This window comes from Pantherophis guttatus, chromosome 5, assembly GCF_059756535.1.
Source record: "Pantherophis guttatus breed Tessera chromosome 5, ASM5975653v1, whole genome shotgun sequence".
Lineage (NCBI taxonomy): Eukaryota > Metazoa > Chordata > Lepidosauria > Squamata > Colubridae > Pantherophis > Pantherophis guttatus.
This window is the reverse complement of record NC_142067.1, coordinates 73,867,062-73,885,733: the sequence shown is the minus strand read 5'-3', so window position 1 is coordinate 73,885,733 and position 18,672 is coordinate 73,867,062. Positions and strand designations below refer to the sequence as shown.

At 43.5% G+C, this 18,672-nt stretch overlaps 1 protein-coding gene across 8 annotated transcripts in view; it reads left to right on the top strand.

Moving 5' to 3' along the window:
• Positions 1-18,672, top strand: part of POLA1 (DNA polymerase alpha 1, catalytic subunit) — a 559,576-nt gene that overhangs the window by 529,107 nt on the left and 11,797 nt on the right. The window lies entirely within an intron of this gene.

Below are 18,672 nucleotides of genomic sequence, written 5' to 3'. Positions count from 1 at the left end.
ACTCTGCGCTTCTCGCTTCTCTTCCTCTCCTCCAGCACAATCTTTGTTCCCGGTTGCCGCGGTTTTGGGACAGCCGCCATGGCTGTCGTTCCACTGCCGCTGGCATGAAGGGAAAGCCTCCGGCCCCGAGGAACCTGCCCGTTCCTCTCAGCCGCCAAGGGGTCCCTTCTTGTCCCCTTGTCCCTTCAAGACAGGGGAGGTCCGAAGACCTGTCGGCGGCAGCTTGGCAGATGGGGTTTTGTCAGAGCTCCGTGGAGCTCGCCATTTCCCCGTCTGGATCCCCGCGGCGCCAAGTCCAGCAGCCAAGCTTCTTGTGCTGCAAGCGGCCGAGCTTCTTGTGCTGCGAGATTCCACCCTCTCACAGGTCTGGCCCTCCACGCTATCGAGGGCCTATCTTGATGACGGGTTTTGGAACCCGAGAGATGGCACGCGGCAAAGAGGAGACTGAGGGTTTTTTTAAATGTGTTTTTAACAAAAATTTTAAGGGATTCAGGGACGACCAGAATGGGTTTGGGGGATAACCCACAAGGGCCAAGGCCAGGTCCGGCGGGGGGCAGCGGCATAAGGGGTGCAGGGTTGGACACCAGGGAGGGGGCTAGAGCTCAATCTAATGAGGGCCGTTTGATCTGTACTGTGGGTGGGAGGGGCAGGTATGGTGGAAGCAGGGGGCCATATCATGTTTCGGGAGTGCGCACTCTCTATCTCCGAGCGATTGCGGACTCCGGTCCCCAATGTTTCTCACATTCCCCAGGTAGCACAGATCCTCAGGGCCTGGACCGTCAGCTGATGTTGTGCAATGCCAGGTCCGTGGTGTTCTGTCCCCATCTCACACACACACACAGTCAGCCAGGGGTTAAATCTTGCAGACAATAAATTCCTTCGATAACAGGATTGGCAGCAACCCAGTAGCTGCTTGCCAAGAACTTTACTCACAGAGGGAGGTGTTCCTCCTCCGTCAGATAAACCAAAACAAATACACAAAGCCACAGAATTGTCAAGTCCAGTCCGTATTAAATCCAAGGCAGGCAGATAACGTAGTTTCAGAGATACAATGCGACTCGCTAGTTGTTTAGTTTTGTCCGTCACAGAGCCTGAATGGCCACCACACCCCCTTTTATCCCCTATGGAGTGTGGTCCAGTGACTCAGCTTAATCTCTGGCACGCCTCCTTTTCTGCTGCATGCGCTTGTCTCTCCGACGCTGGCGTGGACCCAGCCAAGACTTATCTCCGTCACTGTCCGACTGCGACTGCTCAGCGATACCTGGCTCCTGGCCAATCTCTTCTCCTTCGGGAGACACCTGAGGCATTGCCAGAGTCGAAGGTCCTGGAGAGGGAGGCCTGGCCAACTCCTCTCCTTCACTTTCGGAGCCTTCTCCCTCCGATAAGATGGGCTCGGGGGTCGGAGTCACAACACGTGGTAAATAAGGCCCCCCTCATTCACGACCTTATTCAGGAGGGGGAAGCGGACCTGGCAGGTATTACAGAGACTTGGTTGGGTCTGGAAGGGGGGGTGCCCCTTGTTGAAATGTGCCCACTAGGTTTCTGGGCATTCCATCAGCCGAGGACCCAGGGTAGGGGTAGGGGGGTGGCAGTTATTATTAAAGAAAGTCTATGTCCGAGGGAGGCCACTGTACCTCAGACAGCCGATGTGAGTCCCTCCTTGTGAAGTGGGGTCGCGGGGTGCAGATGGGCCTGCTGATTACGTACTTGGCTCCCTGCTGCGTGGCAGCGGCCCTGCCCAAACTGCCCGACATGATAGCCCCAGGCTCATGGTTATGGGGGATTTCAACCTGCCATCTGTTGGTAAAACGTCAGTGGCAGCCCGGGAGTTCATGGCTTCCATGACAGCCTTGGACCTGACCCAATTAGTTCAAGGCCCTACCCACACGGGGGGACACACTCTGGTCAGTGGCAGAATGATCTGGAAACAGGGGATTTAGTCGCCGAACCCTTGTCATGGTCTGATCATTCTCTCCTTCATATGGACTTTCAAACTGCTACCCCTCGCCGCAGGGAGACGGAACCGATTAGATGGTTCCGTCCCAGGCACCTGATGGACCCTGATAGGTTCCTGACGGAGCTTGGGCCATTCCCTGAGGTTCTGGCTCACGGCTCGACTGAAGAACTGGCGGCCGCCTGGGATAGGGTGGCCGCTGGAGCTTTGGACCGCGTCGTGCCTTTGCAGCCTCTGACCCAGTGCCAATCCCAGTTGGCTCCCTGGTTTTCCGAGGAGCTGAGAGAGATGAAGCGCCGGAAAAGACGCCTGGAGAGCGACTGGAGGGCCAGCCGCTCCGAATCTGACCGAACACTGGTGAGGTCTCATATTAAGATCTACCTAGTGGCGATAAGAGCATTAAAATCTAATTATTTTTCCGCTCTTATTGCGTCTGCAGAGAACCACCCAGCAGCCCTGTGACCCGCGCCCTCCTTCATCTGGGAGCGAGGGAAGACCCCTTGCAGGGCAGGGCTGAGGATTTTGTGCAATTCCTGCATGACAAAGTCACTCAGATTCGGGAAGGCCTGGACTCAGATTGGGTAGATTCAGATGGGGTGACGGAGGTGGGTCTTGAGAATGTTATCTGGGAGGGGTTTGACCTTGTGACTCCCAAGGACGTGGACAGGATTCTGGGTAGGCTTAGCGCTGCCACATGCTTATTGGACCCTCCTGTGTCCAATCCTGTGTCCCTCCTGGTTGGTGCTGGCCTCCCGGGCGGTTACACGAGGCTGGCTCCAGGGGATTATTAAGGTTTCTTTGAGTGAGGGTTTCTTCCCTCCCTCTCTAAAAGAGGCGGTGGTGAAGCCCCATCTCAAGAAGCCTTCCCTGGACCCAGCTGTATTAGCGAATTATCGTCCAGTCTCCAACCTTTGCTTTGTTGCGAAGATTGCTTAGAGTGTGGTGGCGCGACAACTTCCCCAGTACCTGGATGAAGATGTCTATCTAGATCCGTTCCAGTTGGGCTTCAGGCTGGAGTACAGCACGGAAACGGCATTGGTCACATTGGTTGATGATCTCTGGATGGCTCGGGACAGGGGTTGTTCCTCTGTCCTGGTCCTATTAGACCTCTCAGCGGCTTTTGATACCATCGACCATGATATCATGCTGCAATGATTGGAGGGGTTGGGAGTGGGGGGCACCGTGTTGCGATGATTCTCCTCTTCCTCTCCGACCGCACGCAGTTTGTGTTGGCAGGGGGACAGAGATCGACCTCGAGGCGTCTTGTTTGTGGGGTGCCACAAGGGTCAGTCCTCTCGCCCCTTCTGTTCAACATTTATGTGAAGCCGCTGGGTGAGATCATCCGTGGTTTTGGGGTGAAGTTCCACCAGTACGCTGACGACACCCAGCTGTACATCTCCACCCCGGACCATCCCAATGATGCCCTTGACGTGATGTCCCGGTGCCTGGAGGCCATGCGGATCTGGATGAGGAGAAACAAGCTCAGATTCAACCTTTCCAAGACCGAGTGGCTGTGGTTCCCAGTGTCCTGGTATAGTCAGCTGGTTTCATCCGTGACTATTGGGGGTGAGATTTTGGCCCCCTCAAAGAGGGCTCACAACTTGGGTGTTCTCCTGGATGCACAGCTGTCTTTAGAAGATCATATGACGGCCGTGGCCAGGGGAACTTTTTATCAGGTTTGCCTGATACGCCAGTTGTGTCCCTTTCTGGACCGGGATGCCTTGCACACGGTCACTCATGCCCTCGTCACGTTCCGTGTGGACTACTGCAATGCTCTCTACATGGGGCTCCCCTTGAAGAGCACCCGGAGGCTCCAACTGGTCCAGAATGCGGCCGCGCGGGTGATTATGGGGGCGACACAGCACATCCATGTAACACCTCTCCTGTGCGAGCTGCACTGGCTCCCAGTGGTCTTCCGGGTGCGATTCGAGGTGTTGGTCACCACCTTTTGTTGTTGTGATGAAGAAAGACGCCTAGGCAGGAAGAAGGTTAATGGGAAGGCACACAGAACAGCTTCTGGGAGATCCCTTTTATTGATCTCTACAGTCTTCATGGCAGAAGCTGATTCATTGATCAAAGTTCACTTGTAGTTGATTGGCTAAACAAAGCTCATGGTATGGCTATGCTATTCATGTGGACAGCTCATGCTTTTTGCTGCTGCAAACAATGGGATATGCTTACGTGACAAACCTCATGTTTTGAGGCTTCCTGAGATAGGATCTTCAAGGATCATTGTGTTGACGTTTGCATTCCTCAGCGTGGTTTGCTAGCTACTGAGAAAGCAACCACCCCCGCACCTTTAAAGCGCTTCATGGCTTAGGACCTGGGTATATACGAGATCGCCTTCTGCCACCGATAGCCTCCCACCGGCCAATACACTCCCACAGAGAGGGGCTCCTCAGGGTGCCGTCGGCCAAACAATGTCGACTGGCGACACCCAAGGGGAGAGCCTTCTCTGTGGGGGCACCAGCCCTCTGGAATGAGCTGCCTCTAGAGGTTCGTATGATCCTCAACCTGCATACCTTTCACCGTGCCCTTAAGACTCTTTTGTTCCAACAGGCCGGGCTGGCTTAATATGAATTTTAAATTGGGTGTTTGTTAGCTTTTAACTTTGTGGGCCAAATTTTATATATTCATTTTAAATTGTTTTAAAATTTGTGAGTTTATATGTGTTTTAATATGGCTGTACACCGCCCTGAATCCTTTGGGAGACGGGTGGTATAGAAGTTCAATAAAATCAAATCAAAAATCAAAATCTCCAAAAAATTGGCACCAGTTGACATCTATAATTCTGTAACCAGTTTTTTTCTTGTGGACATTGCAGTGACACAGAATTTTGCCATTGCCCGCAAGGTAGCCAGATTTGAGTCTTGGAAGAAAAAGCCTACATAAAAGTCGTCTGTCCTCCCTGGCAATCTCTCTAGTAAGGGGAGAATATATATTGACCTATATACTCTGTATAACTCACAGTACAATAAAACATGTGAGATATCTTCGACTTCCCTTTTTCCACATATGCATACCCATTCTGCTATTGGTGTTCTCTTGTACCTACCCTGGAGAAGTGCTGAGGGGAAAATATTAAATCTGGCTCTGAAGAAAGCTATTCTTTGTTTTGGGAAGATCAGATAATTTAGATCTCTTGCTGATTCCCATACACCTTGCTTGATTTTGTCCCTACTGTGGAGAAGCAACCTATTTAGTTCTTCTTGGAACTCCATGTCCTTCATTCTATCAATTACCATTTACTTTGTCAAAGCTGAGGGACATTAAAAATGCCAATGACAGCCCATAAGAATCCAGCTTATGATCTATCACCTGTTTCCAGGGGGAGGAGAGTTTGTCAGTCAGCACTAACGGGACAGTCCCTCTGGAAAGAAATGAATTTTTAGCCAATAAATGCTCATCATCTTCCAGGCTCTTACCTGAATTTAAGGCATACCTGTCTCAATTCTTAGCTGGAGTTCCTTTGGGTGCAGCTAAAATGGCTCGCAGGAATTTGGTTTGTATAGTTTCTAGTAAGTTTTTCTTTGCAAGGATTCCTGTTTGTGCCCCATAAAGAATTTGAGCCAATGTTTTGGCCTCAAAAAATTTTAAGGCAGCAGGTACTAATTGACCTCCGCCTGTATAAAAGAAGTGTTCAATTGCATTTGAGGACCTATTGCTTGCAATGTCTGCTCCAGGTGTGCCTTCCATGTCCCTTGTGAGTGGAAGACCACCCCAAGGTATCTAAATGTCCTAACCTGTTCCAATCTGTGTCCTTCGATTTTCCATGAGTATTGTCTGGGTCTTTTGGCAAAAACTAAAATTTTTGATTTATCAAAGTTAAGGACCAACTTGTTCTGCCTACAGAAGCCAAGTGTTGCCCTAATTGCTCTCTTCAGTCCTATGGGAGTTTCTGAAATAATAGCAGCATCGTTGGCATATAGGAGAATCGGGATTTTGCGTTGTGCTATGTTAGGAGGATGTAGATCAGGGTTCTGTTAGAGATCAATCAGGGGGTTAATATAGAAGTTAAAAAGGGAGGGGGACAAGATGCAGCCCTGCCATACCCCTTTTTGAACCCTTACTGGGCCGGTTAAAGTCCCTTGAGGATTACATCTCACTTTCAAGGTGGAATTGGCATACAATTTTTGTATGAGGAAAAGGAGGCGTTTATCGATTGTAGTGCATTTTAATTTCTCCCATTGGATGTTCCTGGATATTGAATCAAAGGCCTGCTTAAAATCAAGGAAGGCCACGTAGAGAGAGGATTTTTTTTTTTGGTACGTATATTTTTGTGTATATGTGGTGAAGTATCAGGATATGGTCCACCGTAGATCTTCCTTCACTAATGCCAGCTTGTTCATCTTTGATTATCCCCCCTGAAATTAGCCAATCCTGGAGTTTATAGTTTAGGTGTTTAGCATACAATTTACTAATAACATTCAGAAGACTAATGGGTCTATAATTTCCTGGATCATTTCTATTACCCTTTTTATAGATTGGTATAATATTTGCTAATCCCCAATCTCTTGGCATATGGCCCATTTTATCTATAAATGTAAACAGCGATGCTAAAAGTGGGGCCCACCAACTGGAGTTCTTTTTGATTATTTCTGGGAGGACATTATCAGCACCAGGTGCCTTATTAGCCTTGAGGGCTCTGATCAACCGGGATATCTCTTCTGGTGTAACAGGGGGCCAATAAGCAGTTTGGTCCAAACTAATTTGGCTCTCCTTAGTTACATACTCGGGATCTGTATATAACTCTCTAAAATATTCTTCCCAGGCCTGAATCAATACCTGATTAGTTGGGGGTAGGGGGGATTTCCCCAATCCTCTGGTGATGTACCAAAAAAGAGATGTATTTTTTGTCCCGACTAATGTAATTAATCTCTGCCAAGACTCCTTCAAAGCCGCACTTTTCTTTTTTTTAGGAGGGTCTTATATTGTGCCTTCAGCTGTTTTAAGAAGTGAGTGGGATCCTCAGAAGGGTCATTTTTACTTCTTCTGTACTCCTTATTATAGATCCTTTTTAATTGCACGCAATCTCTATCAAACCATTTTTTGTTCTTTAAAACTGGCTTTTGGGAGTGAGCTAGTATTCTGTTAGTGAAAACCGATTTCAAATTTGATATTAAAGTTTCAAACTCCTCTAAGCATGGTCATTCAAACTTATTTCTTAGTAGAGATGTATATAATTCTATGGTTTCTGGAGCTAACATCCATTTAGTAACTTCCTTTGCATTTTTCTCGGTCCATTTAATTTTTACCTGGGTATTTTGGCTCTCTAATCTGGGTAGGTAGATTGAGCCAACCCTTAGTAATTTCTGGTGTAATGTAAGAGTAAGGATAAGTGAATCGTGATCACTTTCCAGACGCGAGTCTACCTCCAACTTCTGCAAGAACTTCAAGAGGTCATATGATACTTTCCAATAATCAACTGTGGATTTTCTTCCTGCTCCTCGATAAGTATAGTCTGCTGGGTAGTCACCCCAAGTGGAACCGTTCAGGATACAAAGGTCCAAGTGTACAGTCATCTATTTTACACACAGTCCTGCCCGATTTGCCTTAGTGTCTTTAAATTGTCTGAGATGCAGGGATTCTCCTAGTACATTCTCAATCATAATGGATCTTAAATTGATTAAATAATGCTTGATCGTTTGGGCCCATCCTAGTGTTTAAGTCCCCCCCAATAATTATTGCTGCTGTAGGGTATTTATCTAAGCAGCCCAGGATAAAATCTTCTATGCCATCCCAAATCTTGTTGATCAAATCATTCTTATTGAGTGGGGGAATGTAGATATTAAAAAGCAAAATCTCCACCTGTTTAAATAAGAGTAAGGTAGTCACAACACATGGCTGCAAAGATAGCAGTGATACACATTTAAATTGCAAGGATGTATTCACTAATGTCACAATAACCCCTTTAGCTCTCCCCCCCCCACCTTACTTGGGACAGCTGGGATAGAGTTAACCCAATAACTATCTAATTATATCTCTGCGGAGGCCCAGGTTTCCTGTAAGAAGAGAATGTCAAATTGTGGTATATAGTCAAAAAAAAGTTGGTCTTTTGATGGAACAGTCCAACCCGCTATATTCCAGGTTATGATGGAGAGGGGATCCTCTTTCGCAGCTCATCAGGAAATTTGATATATACAAAGGGAAGTTGTATGTTTGTTGCAATGGCTTGAGGTGTCGTCCCGCACGAAATTGGCCTTCTCTAAAAGGAGGGATGCCCCATCTAAATTCTGTGTTGACTCCTGGTAAAATTGTTCAGGGTAAGAGGATTTAGCACCAGCTAACAAGGTTTGCCATTCCGATGCCTCTTCTCTAGGTGTAGAGCAGGGGGTTATTTGATCATGCTCCAATCGGCCTTGAGCTGATGACACTGACGTGGGTCCTCTCTCAATTTCTTTATGTGGTGCTAAAGGTATCATAGGATAATCACCATCTCCTTCTCTATTGGGGCCTGTAATGGCCCCTGTGTGTTTTGCCTTCTGTTTTCCATGCTCTCATATTCATGCAAATCCTTGCCCCCTGGGGGAGAAGTAAGAGGCTCAATTATAGGGGAAACCAGATCAATAAGTGGTTCAGCTGTGTCGATTATGTCCAATAAGGATTTCTTTAAATTTTCTAATTTGAATAGTATGCTATCTTGTTCTTTCTTTGGGAGAGTGCCAAAAGCATTAATGAGACCTGTTTCTGTGCTGTTAAGTACACCTTCGCTGAACAAGGCTGGCTTACTCCCACTTTCTTCCTCCCTCTTTTCCAAGATTGAGAATGCAAGAGAATGTCTCTTCTTGGGAAGAGACAGCAACTTTGAGAGCTTGCATGTTAACAATTAAGGGTTTAACCCTTTCCTTACAGAAAACTCTGACGGGAAAGATTTGAAAGGAGACTAGATGTGCCTTCATCTTGAATAGCATCAGTGATATGGTCGGCTGTTTGAAAGACAGAAGTATCCACTTCCAATTTGGGGCCTCAGGAAGCCACTCCGCAGCACGGAGATGAATCTGTGACAGTGAAGCAGCTGGTTTAGGGAATTTAGTATAGCACTCTTGGTAATCCAGCGTCCATGATTAATTCAGTTCATATGGATTCTAAGTGCAACCTGATGTGTTTGTAGTGAGCAATGTGATTGCTGTAATTGTAGGGGAGATGCTTTACTGTCTTCCAATGAAACTTCTCTATTAATACCTCCTCCTCTTGATGCCTTGTGTGGAGAAGGACTGTTTTTCCGAATGGGCTGCCAGTTTTGGCAGGCTCTTTAACTGTTTTCCTGGGTCTTTGCTCTTTTTCCTCTTCCTTATCCTGAATATGGGATTTACCCAAGTCTGCTGTATGGACTTTAGTAGGGGTGCCTATAGCCCGATGTCGTGCTTGCAGAAAAACAGCTATATCTTTTTTCAGTGTCTCTACATTATGTTGAATGGTTATTAATTGTTCAAATATTGAAACAACCGTTTGTGCTGTAAGAAGGCATTGCTTTGCCATAAACTCTGTTGTATTCCACAGTAAGAATACACACACTGTGAATTCTCTCCACACTCTGGATTAGTTTGTTGTTAAACTTTTTAGACTTTATCTCGGTCTCCATACTGGCTGTAGCTGAACTCGTTTGTGAAAACAGCTGGCTGTCATTTTGCTCCCCTCCCCCCAGATCGAGAAAGTCTAGTATCTGCTGTTTTGTCAAATCTCTTTGCCGGTCCCGTTCTAACCTCTCCAGATTGTTGGAAATGAAGGCGGGGGGAATATTTTTACTTACAAATTTCTTGTCAGCAAAGTGCTTGTCAATTTTTGGTTGTTTTGCATTCTTCATTGGTGGGAGAGATCCTGGGCTGGTGCCATGGCGCTACTTTCTTTTCCCCATGCCTTATTAGTCCTTATCAGCCAAAACTTTGTCTGTGTTGTGATCTACTCTGTTATCATCTTTGAAAAAATTATTTAAATAAAAAGGCTCCAATGAGTATACTAAAAATCGATAAAATAAAATAAAGCCAAGAGGAGCTACTGCAAAAACGCTTTGAGGTTGCACAGTTTAAAATGTATATAGAAATCTTGAGTTTTTAAGTATGAATAAATAAATAACTTTATTGTCATTGTACGTGTATACACAGTATACCCATACAACGAAATTCACTTAACACCCAAAGACCAGGTCCAACACACATAACAATCCCCAAACACACTGTCACCCACCACAATTCTCCACCCCTAAACTACCTAAACATCCACACAACAGACCAAGTAATACTGTCCAACAGCTCACTGATGGTGGCCCTTTAGTTAATTGAGTGCAATTATAGCCCTGGGATAAAAACTATTCAGAAAACGCGTGATCCAAGTTTTAATTGTTCTGTATCTTCTCCATCGACCTGTTCAAATCTAATCGGGTGGGCCAGTCTCTTCGCTCTAATCCCCAGTTTCAGGACCATGGCTAGGTTAATCAGTCATTTAGTAGGATGGCTTGTACCTTGGCTAGGTCCATCTCTATGGCCTCATTTGACACTCGGTAGCCCAGTTAGCCTAGATGTGTGTGGTGAAATTCGCATTTTGACAGCTTGACGTACAGGTTTGCCGCAAGAAGTTTTTCCAGTACTTGGCGGATTAGGGGTATGTGGTTCTCCATGGTCTTGGTGTAAATGAGGATGTTGTTAAGGTAAACCAGGACCCCCTTATAGAGGTGCTCATACAGCACCTCATTTATTAACTGCATAAACACTACCAGGGGGCCCTGTAGTCAAAAAGCATTACTTTGAATTGGAAGCTCCCTAGGGGGCACTTGAATGCTGTTTTCCATTCATCTCCCTCCCTGATGTGGATTCGGTAGTATGCTTCTCTGAGGTCTAATTTAGTAAAGACTTTTCCCTTGGCTAGGTGAGACAGCATATCCTTCATGAGAAGGAGGGGATATAGGTTGTGTACACACACACACACAGTTTATACCTATAAAGTCCACGCATTATCTCATAGTTCAATCTCTTTTTTTTTTCTTTAAATAGGACTGGGGCTGTGATCCATGGCTTGGCTGGCTCGATGAACCCCCTTGCTAGGTTTTTGTCCATGTATTTGCGCATTTCTAGAATTTCCCAGGGTGTCATGGCATACAGTTTGGGTTTGGGTACTTTTGCACCAGGGATGATTTCGATGGTGCAATCCTCTTCATGGTGGAGGAGGGGTAGGATGTCACACTCAGCCTCACTGAACACTTCCGCAAGGTCCTGATATCTTTGGGGATCTGTTCGACCTCTGGGTTTTTGTCAAAGGTGGCTGCCAATAGTTCTGGTGGGGCCTTTGGATGGGTTTTCTATTTGCTGGTGTGGGAGGGGTTGGGGTCCTCTAGCTATCCTTAGCCTCCGGGTGCCCCCTTCCCATCAGATCGTCGGCCCCCACTTGTCTAACCAGGAGAGTCCCAGTATGACTGCGTCTGTCATTTTGGGAGCTATTATGAATCAAATTGCTTCCCAGTGCTCCGCTAACTCTAGTTTCACTGGTTCAGTCAGATAGGGACCCATCAACCTGTTCAAATATAATCAGGTGGGCCAGTCTCTTCGCTCTAATCCCCAGAACCGCGGCTAGATTAATCAGTCATCTAGTATAGCCTGTGTCTATTAGGGCTTGAAAAGTGCCCCAGGTCCCTGTTTCTGGGGCTGTGAGACGTATAGGGAGGACGAAGGGATGGATCGGTTCACTCATCATCAGATCATCTTCACCATCATCCTCACTGTCATAGGGATCCGACAATTGGTCATCATTGGCTGGAGTCCCCCCCCCCCTTCTTTGACTGGGTTAGGAGGGACCTCTACAGCCTGGAGGGTTTTTCGGGACATGTCGATGGCATGCCTGGGACCTCATTCCGGGCATGCCCTGGGTGGTGGCTCTGCTATAAATATAAACTGTAATAGTTAATCATGAAGCTAGTCCAAGACGTTTTAGTAATATTATACCATAGAGGTTTAAAAGAAACATAAAATATGACAAGGAAATTGTAGAGAATATTTTTCCTATATGTCTTGTGAGGATTATATGAAAATTTCTTTTAGATAATACTTTGGGCAAACTCAAATAATGAATGACAAATAAAACATTTTTAAAAATAACTGACAATGTCAACGTTACTAACATTTAGTAGTTTCTTTTAAAAAATGTAAAAAGAAGTCTGCGGTAAGTTGCAACTAATGAATGAACTTGTATTCTTTAAAGACTCAACAGCTTAATTGGCAAGAAAGAGTAGACTAAAGTTTCACCTTTTACCACTATTTTTTTTTTCCTCCTTTCGTGCCTCTGAATCATTTCAGGACTAGTCCATAGTTTTCCTGGCAAGACTTTCAGAAATGTTTTGCTGTTGCCTCTTTCTTAGGGCTGAGAAAGTGACAGACTAAAAGTTACCCAGCTCAGGCTTTCTGCCTAAGAATTCACTGTATCCCATTTTCCAGCCTAATGTCTTAACCACTACACCAAATTGGCGCATGCAGATGGTGCAGGTTAGTGCAAGAGGCTTTCCAGGCCCAAAATAGGACGTAGGGGGGCCTCATGCAGCCCCCCGCGCCCCATTTTGGCTTCCAGGTTGGTGCAGGACTTTCCAAAACGGGACAGGAGGACGGGACACATGTGCGAGGGGCACATGTGCATGCATGGGGCCATTCGTGGGGCGCATGCACAGGGGGTGCTCGCATTGCATTTTGGAGGTTCTGGCACGTGCACATGGATTCACGTGCGCACTATGGACACTTGGCGCCAAAAAGGTTAACCATCACTGCCCTATAGCAAACAGAAATTCCTGTGAAATGAAGCATTCAGGAAGCAGTTTTTAGATATGTTGGCAGGTGATGTCTTCACACTGACTTTGCTTATTCACTGTTTCTTTCCTGTTTTGTTTTGTTTTTTTACATTTTTGTTTGTGATTGTCAATGGCAGGGTTTATAATTTTATCTTTTGATAAGTCTTTATGTTTAAATTAAGCTATCTTAATTTTTGTGACTCATTTTTTATCCATACAGAATGATTTTGGATTTGATTGTATCTTTTCCACCTTAAATTTATGTTGGATTTCATACAATTGCAGGCATTATTCCAATCAATTAGCAACAAATTCAAGACAATTTGAAATTTAGGCAGCATTAGCAATATGTATTCTGAAATGACACTCCTAAAGCCTTAATGTCGACAATATAAAAATGATAAAACATGGTTATATGTAAATAACATACAGTATATTTTAAAAATTGAGAAAGATGTAGAAGATAAAGGTCAATGTTTATAATAAGATTATCAACATAAATTTAGCCATAATAATTTCACATGTCTTGATGCCTTTTTTATTTATTTATTTATATTTTTCCTATTTCTTAACTGCCCATTTCCCTCAGAGAGGGGCTCTTGAAGGTGTACAATCTGTACACATATACATATTTTATATATATATTTGTTTGATGCGGGAACTTACTGAAAGTCGTGGTTGGTAGGCAAAAAATGTCTTTTCTTCTGCCTCTACTCACCTAGCCACTTTTTTCTTATTTGGCTAGAAAATATGCCTCAGAATTTCAACTTAATAAAATTGTTTGAATATTAGGTACTCTGTGAGAAATGTTTTCTGTTCCAGTAACTTTTTTCAAATGGTTGAGACAGCTCACAACAAGACTAAAACCCACTCAATTCACTTTGGAGAGCAGGAAACTACAGCAAGCTGCTCTTTATAATTTGGTTTGCTAACCATCAGCGAAAAAGTAGCATTATTTTCCCCATGTTTTTGGGATAATAAGGAAGACATGGCAGGAAAAAAATTTGCCTTAAGTTTACAACCTTCAGATCACCTCCACCACATCCACTAAAGCAATATATGAATTGTAGTTTAATGAAGCCATCCAGAGCCATTACACTTCATAGACATTCTTTGTTTCATACCGTGATTCCACCTGCAGAAGAGAAACATTTCCATATCATGGGAGCAGGGGTGGGTTCTAATTTTTTTTTACTACCTGTTCTGTGGGTGTGGCTTATTTTGTGGGCGTGGCTTGATGGTTATGTGACAATTATTTAGGATTTAGCAGAGGTACTGGTCTACCAGGCTTTTAACTGCTTGCAGAGCTGTACCGATCTACCCATTTATTTTTGCAGGCACTGGTCTACCCATTTATTTTTGCAGGCACTGGTTTACCCATTTATTTTTGCAGGCACTGATCTACTCATGTATTTTTGCAGGCACTAGTCTACCCATTTATTTTTGCAGGCACCGGTCTACTCATTTGTTTTCTTTTAACACTGATCAGCTGTAGGGCGGCCCTTTGAAGCCCCGCGGCAAGAGTTTAAACAGTTTTTTTTCCCTCTAACCATCAGCTGGGACTCAGGAGGCAGCAATAGATTGGGGGTGGGGCCAAATAAAAGGTAAGAATAACACAGGGGGGGTGGAGGCGGGGGAGCCCCAGAACTGGTTCAGTGATGTCATATTGTCAACGCTACCGGCTCGGTGGAACCGGGAGGAACCCACCACTGCATGGGAGCAACTTGTGTTTTTTTGCTTTCCCTCACCTGTCTTCCATTATGAAGGTATTCAAGATTATGCTGTATCCCTTTCTTATGCATCCTGATTGCCTTATATGGCTTAAAAATATTTTTGTCTCCTAATATCAATAACAATAGTATTAAAAGTAGTAAACAGTATTTGCTTACTATTTCCTGACAGTTAGAACAATTAATCAGTGGAACAACTTGCCTCCAGAAGTTGTGAATGCTCTAACACTGGAAGTTTTTAAGAAGAGATTGGACAACATATGTCTGAAATGGTATAGGGCTTCCTGCCTGAACAGGTTGTTCAGGAGGTTGGATTGGAAGACCTCCAACGTCCCTTCCAACTTGACCAGACTGATCCTTTGGTAACAAATTAGGATTTATCACTGGAACTTAAAAGTCTTTCATTCTGAAGGACCAGTATGCTAACAACTGCCAGGATGAAGAATTAGTGTCTTATTATCCAAATTCCTGTGCAGTTATTATTTCATGCAAATTACTCATGCATATCTAGCAAATAGGAAGATTTATGTTTAAAAAAATCTTTCATACAGGAATTTACAGAAAGAAAATAATTAGTTCATGCACTACCATGTGTTATGATTCCCAATAATAATGATACAGCAAATTAAGCAGAGGGCAGAGGTTTTTACTTTGTCAGGTAAGGGGCACAGAGGATACTGAAGTAATGACAGGACAATTATTCAAGGCTTAGACATAGAAAACTCAGGTTTATTTAGTGGCAACACCAAGTGCAGAAAAACCAACTGGGTTTGTGAGACTAAAAACAAGTTCATTCACTAATTTAATAAGTTATAGTTTACTAAGTAATTACTTATTTTAAAACTTTTAAGATTATTAGATGTATTAATAGTAAGAAAATGTTAAGTGAAAGCACAGTATAGTTTTACTTATTACACTAGCAACAACATTTCTCTTTTTTAAATAACAGAATCTAGCAATTCTGTACTATACCTACTTTTCAAATACTTTCTGGTTCTTCTCCACAATCTACTGCCAGATGTCTCACACAGCCTCCATTTCATCCCAAATTCACTGAGGAAGTTGACTGATTTCATCCTTAACTGTTCCTTGGCCTATGAATGATAAATAATGCCTCATTCATTATCTTAGTGGTGATATGGTGAGACACTGTCAACTATAAGTTTCTGTTGAGGTTACTCGGGGCACATTCCCTCCACTTCTGTCACAGGGCATTGTCCTGCTAGCCATTTTTGCTTGAGCTGCAAATTCTGTTCTCACAGAGTTCCTTTATGATATGCTGCAGGGCTCAGTACTCTCTCCACTTCTTTTTAACATCTACATGAAGCCACTGGGTATGAGGTACCATCAGTATGCTGATGATACTCAGCTTTATATCTCCATTCCTGGTGACCCAAATACTGCTGCTGCTGCCCTCTTGCGGTACCTAGAAACTGTGGACTCTGGATAGGGGATAACAGGCTTTGGCTTAAGCCTGGCAAGTGGCTTTTGAGTGTGTGGAGCTTCAGAATCCAGGACTTTAACTTCTTTATGTCTATGAGATTCTCAGTCATCTAGGTCATGGTTGTTCAGAGCTGAAGAACCTTCTTGGATGAGAAGTGAAACGTCTTCAAAAAAAATCAAGAAAGTCAAAAAAAAATTAAAAAATCAAGAAAGTCCAGTTGCCTCTTGAAAAAGCACTTTTGGGTTTAACATCTTTAGTTCTTGATGGGCACTGCCTCAGACAGACCCAGTGCGCAACTTGGGGGGTTCTCCTAGACTCACGACTCCTGCTTGCTCTACATCGGGCTGCTCACGAAGAGTATTTGAAAGCTATAGATAGTGCAGAAAGCAGTTTGCTGGAAGGTTCTTGTGGTCCCTAGAATGTCCCATGTTACACCGCTGTTTTGCAAGCTCCAGTGGCTGCCAGTTTGCTTCTGGATCAAATTCAAGTTTTGGTTATTACCTTAGAAGCCCTTTACGTTTTGGGTCCAGGATATTTGAGAAACTATCTCACCCCAGTGAGGTTGGCCTGCTCCACCCATACTGACAGAAGGGGCTTCCTGCATCAGTCTAGGAATTCCAGCTGGCGGGGTCCAGAAGAAGAGCCTTTTCTGCCATGGCTCTCATCTTCTGGCACATTGTGCCTTCCAAGGTGAGATCCGCACTTATCCTTTTGATCTTCCAAAAGGGGCTAAAGACTTGGATCTGGCAATTGGCCTGGGGCCCCAATGCGGGTGTGTAAAGCTTTCTGAAACAGAAAAAATGACACCCAACTTAAAGGCATTACAATGTTATAATAAAATTTGCTGATTCTTACCTTAGCTGCTTCAGATGTGTTGGGAATACAATTTAGGGATTTTCAGACAACCAGGATTACTTTTGCTGGAATTTTAGACTGGGCAATTTTAGATTATTTACTGACTTGCATGATTGGACTATTAACTTTATGTCTCCTTATCTATCATACTCTTCATATTTACTATTAATTAAGTTATGGATATACTTACTAAAACATATTAGGTGATCCTTACAAATTCTAACATACACCTGTTATTATGGTTGAATCTTCAATAGCATCTATATCTGAGTTAACAGTACCTTTATTCTTGTGTTTCAGGTATGCCAGGCATATCAATAAAGGTTCTAACAACTTGCATATGCTAACCCTTATACTTGCCATGTAACTGGCAATCCATTTTAAGCTAAAAATATTAAGTGAAAAAAATCACAGAGATGGGCACGCCTAGACAAGGCTAATTGGACAGGATTAGTACTTGAATCTTGGTCAACACCAAGTAATCCCAGTTTGTAGATAGCAAAGTTGATTTTTAAAAAATCTGGAAGAAGGCACTATTTATTTATTGGTTCAATTTATATTTTTCTTTTCTGGAGACTCAGGGCGGCTTACAATGCGTTAAGCAATAGCCTTCATACTTTTGTATATACCTGTTAGTAGGGCTTTCGGGGGCCCACTAAGCGGTGTTCTTTTTTATACAAAGTCAGCTTATTGCCCCCACAAACCGGGTCCTCATTTTACCTACCTCGAAAGGATGGAAGGCTGAGTCAACCTTGAGCCTGGTGAGATTTGAACTTGCAGTAATTGCAGGCAGCTGGTGTTACTTAACAGTGCTTTAGTCTGCTGCTCTACTAAGGCTCTAGCCACCAAGGCATTTCAATATTGTTGCCAAGAAAATAATATGGATATATCCAAGTCATGAAAGGAAGTAAGCGTGAGAGGAAAGAGACTTCAATTAGATTTTAAGGAAATATTTTAAACAATATGTATGAGGGTCATTCCAAAAGCCATTTGAGGGAAATGAAATATTAGGGGTTTTCCCCTTTTTTTCCAACTTTTCACTTGGATCCATACTATTTATACATTACAGATGTTAGAAATATGGTTGGAACTTTAATAATTAACAACAAAGAATAAAAACAAATAGCCAGTGTACTATAGCTGCTGGAAATTAAGGGTGATAGATCTAATATACCTGGAGAGTATTGTTATACAAGATTAGATGAGAACACCTGTAATTTCTGTATGTATGTTTTCAAAAATGATAATACAGAAAAATTCAGGCATTGTCTAGTAGTATGAATTTTCCATTAAGATTTTCAGCATTTTTTTAAAATCAAATTATCAGTACATCATTTTTACTTATTTCTAAATGTCACAAATATCTTGTTTTATATAATCGATGAAAAATGTTAATATTACAACATCTAAACATTAATTTTACGTTACTGAGTTATATACTAAATCTTAAACTTTGAACATATCTAATCTGGTTAACAGATAATGGCTTTGCAAATTGCTGAAGGATCAGTGGGAAGAACATTAAGCAATCCCATTTGCTCTGTGTGCTCTGTTCTAGGCTACCTATGCAATTGAGAGCATATATCTCTTGGACTCAGCACACCTCTCTTCCTTAGAGGTATACTAGTCGGAATTTCAGAATTTCCTTTGGATCTGTTAAAGCTTTCAGACAATAAGAGTTTAAGACTTTATTGGTGGTTGGTTTCACTATGTGCATTGTGCACTAAATTTCCCTGGGCACACACATAGCCAATGGTTTACATGTCTGTTATTCAATAGATTTAGCAAAAGTACAGAAATGTTGCATTTTTCCTATTTGTTGTAACATATTTGAGGGCATTAAAAGTCTCCCCATATTAGGTACATTTAAAGAGAAAGAGTGAGTATATAATTAGTATTGCCTGGCAGATCTGGGCCTTCACTG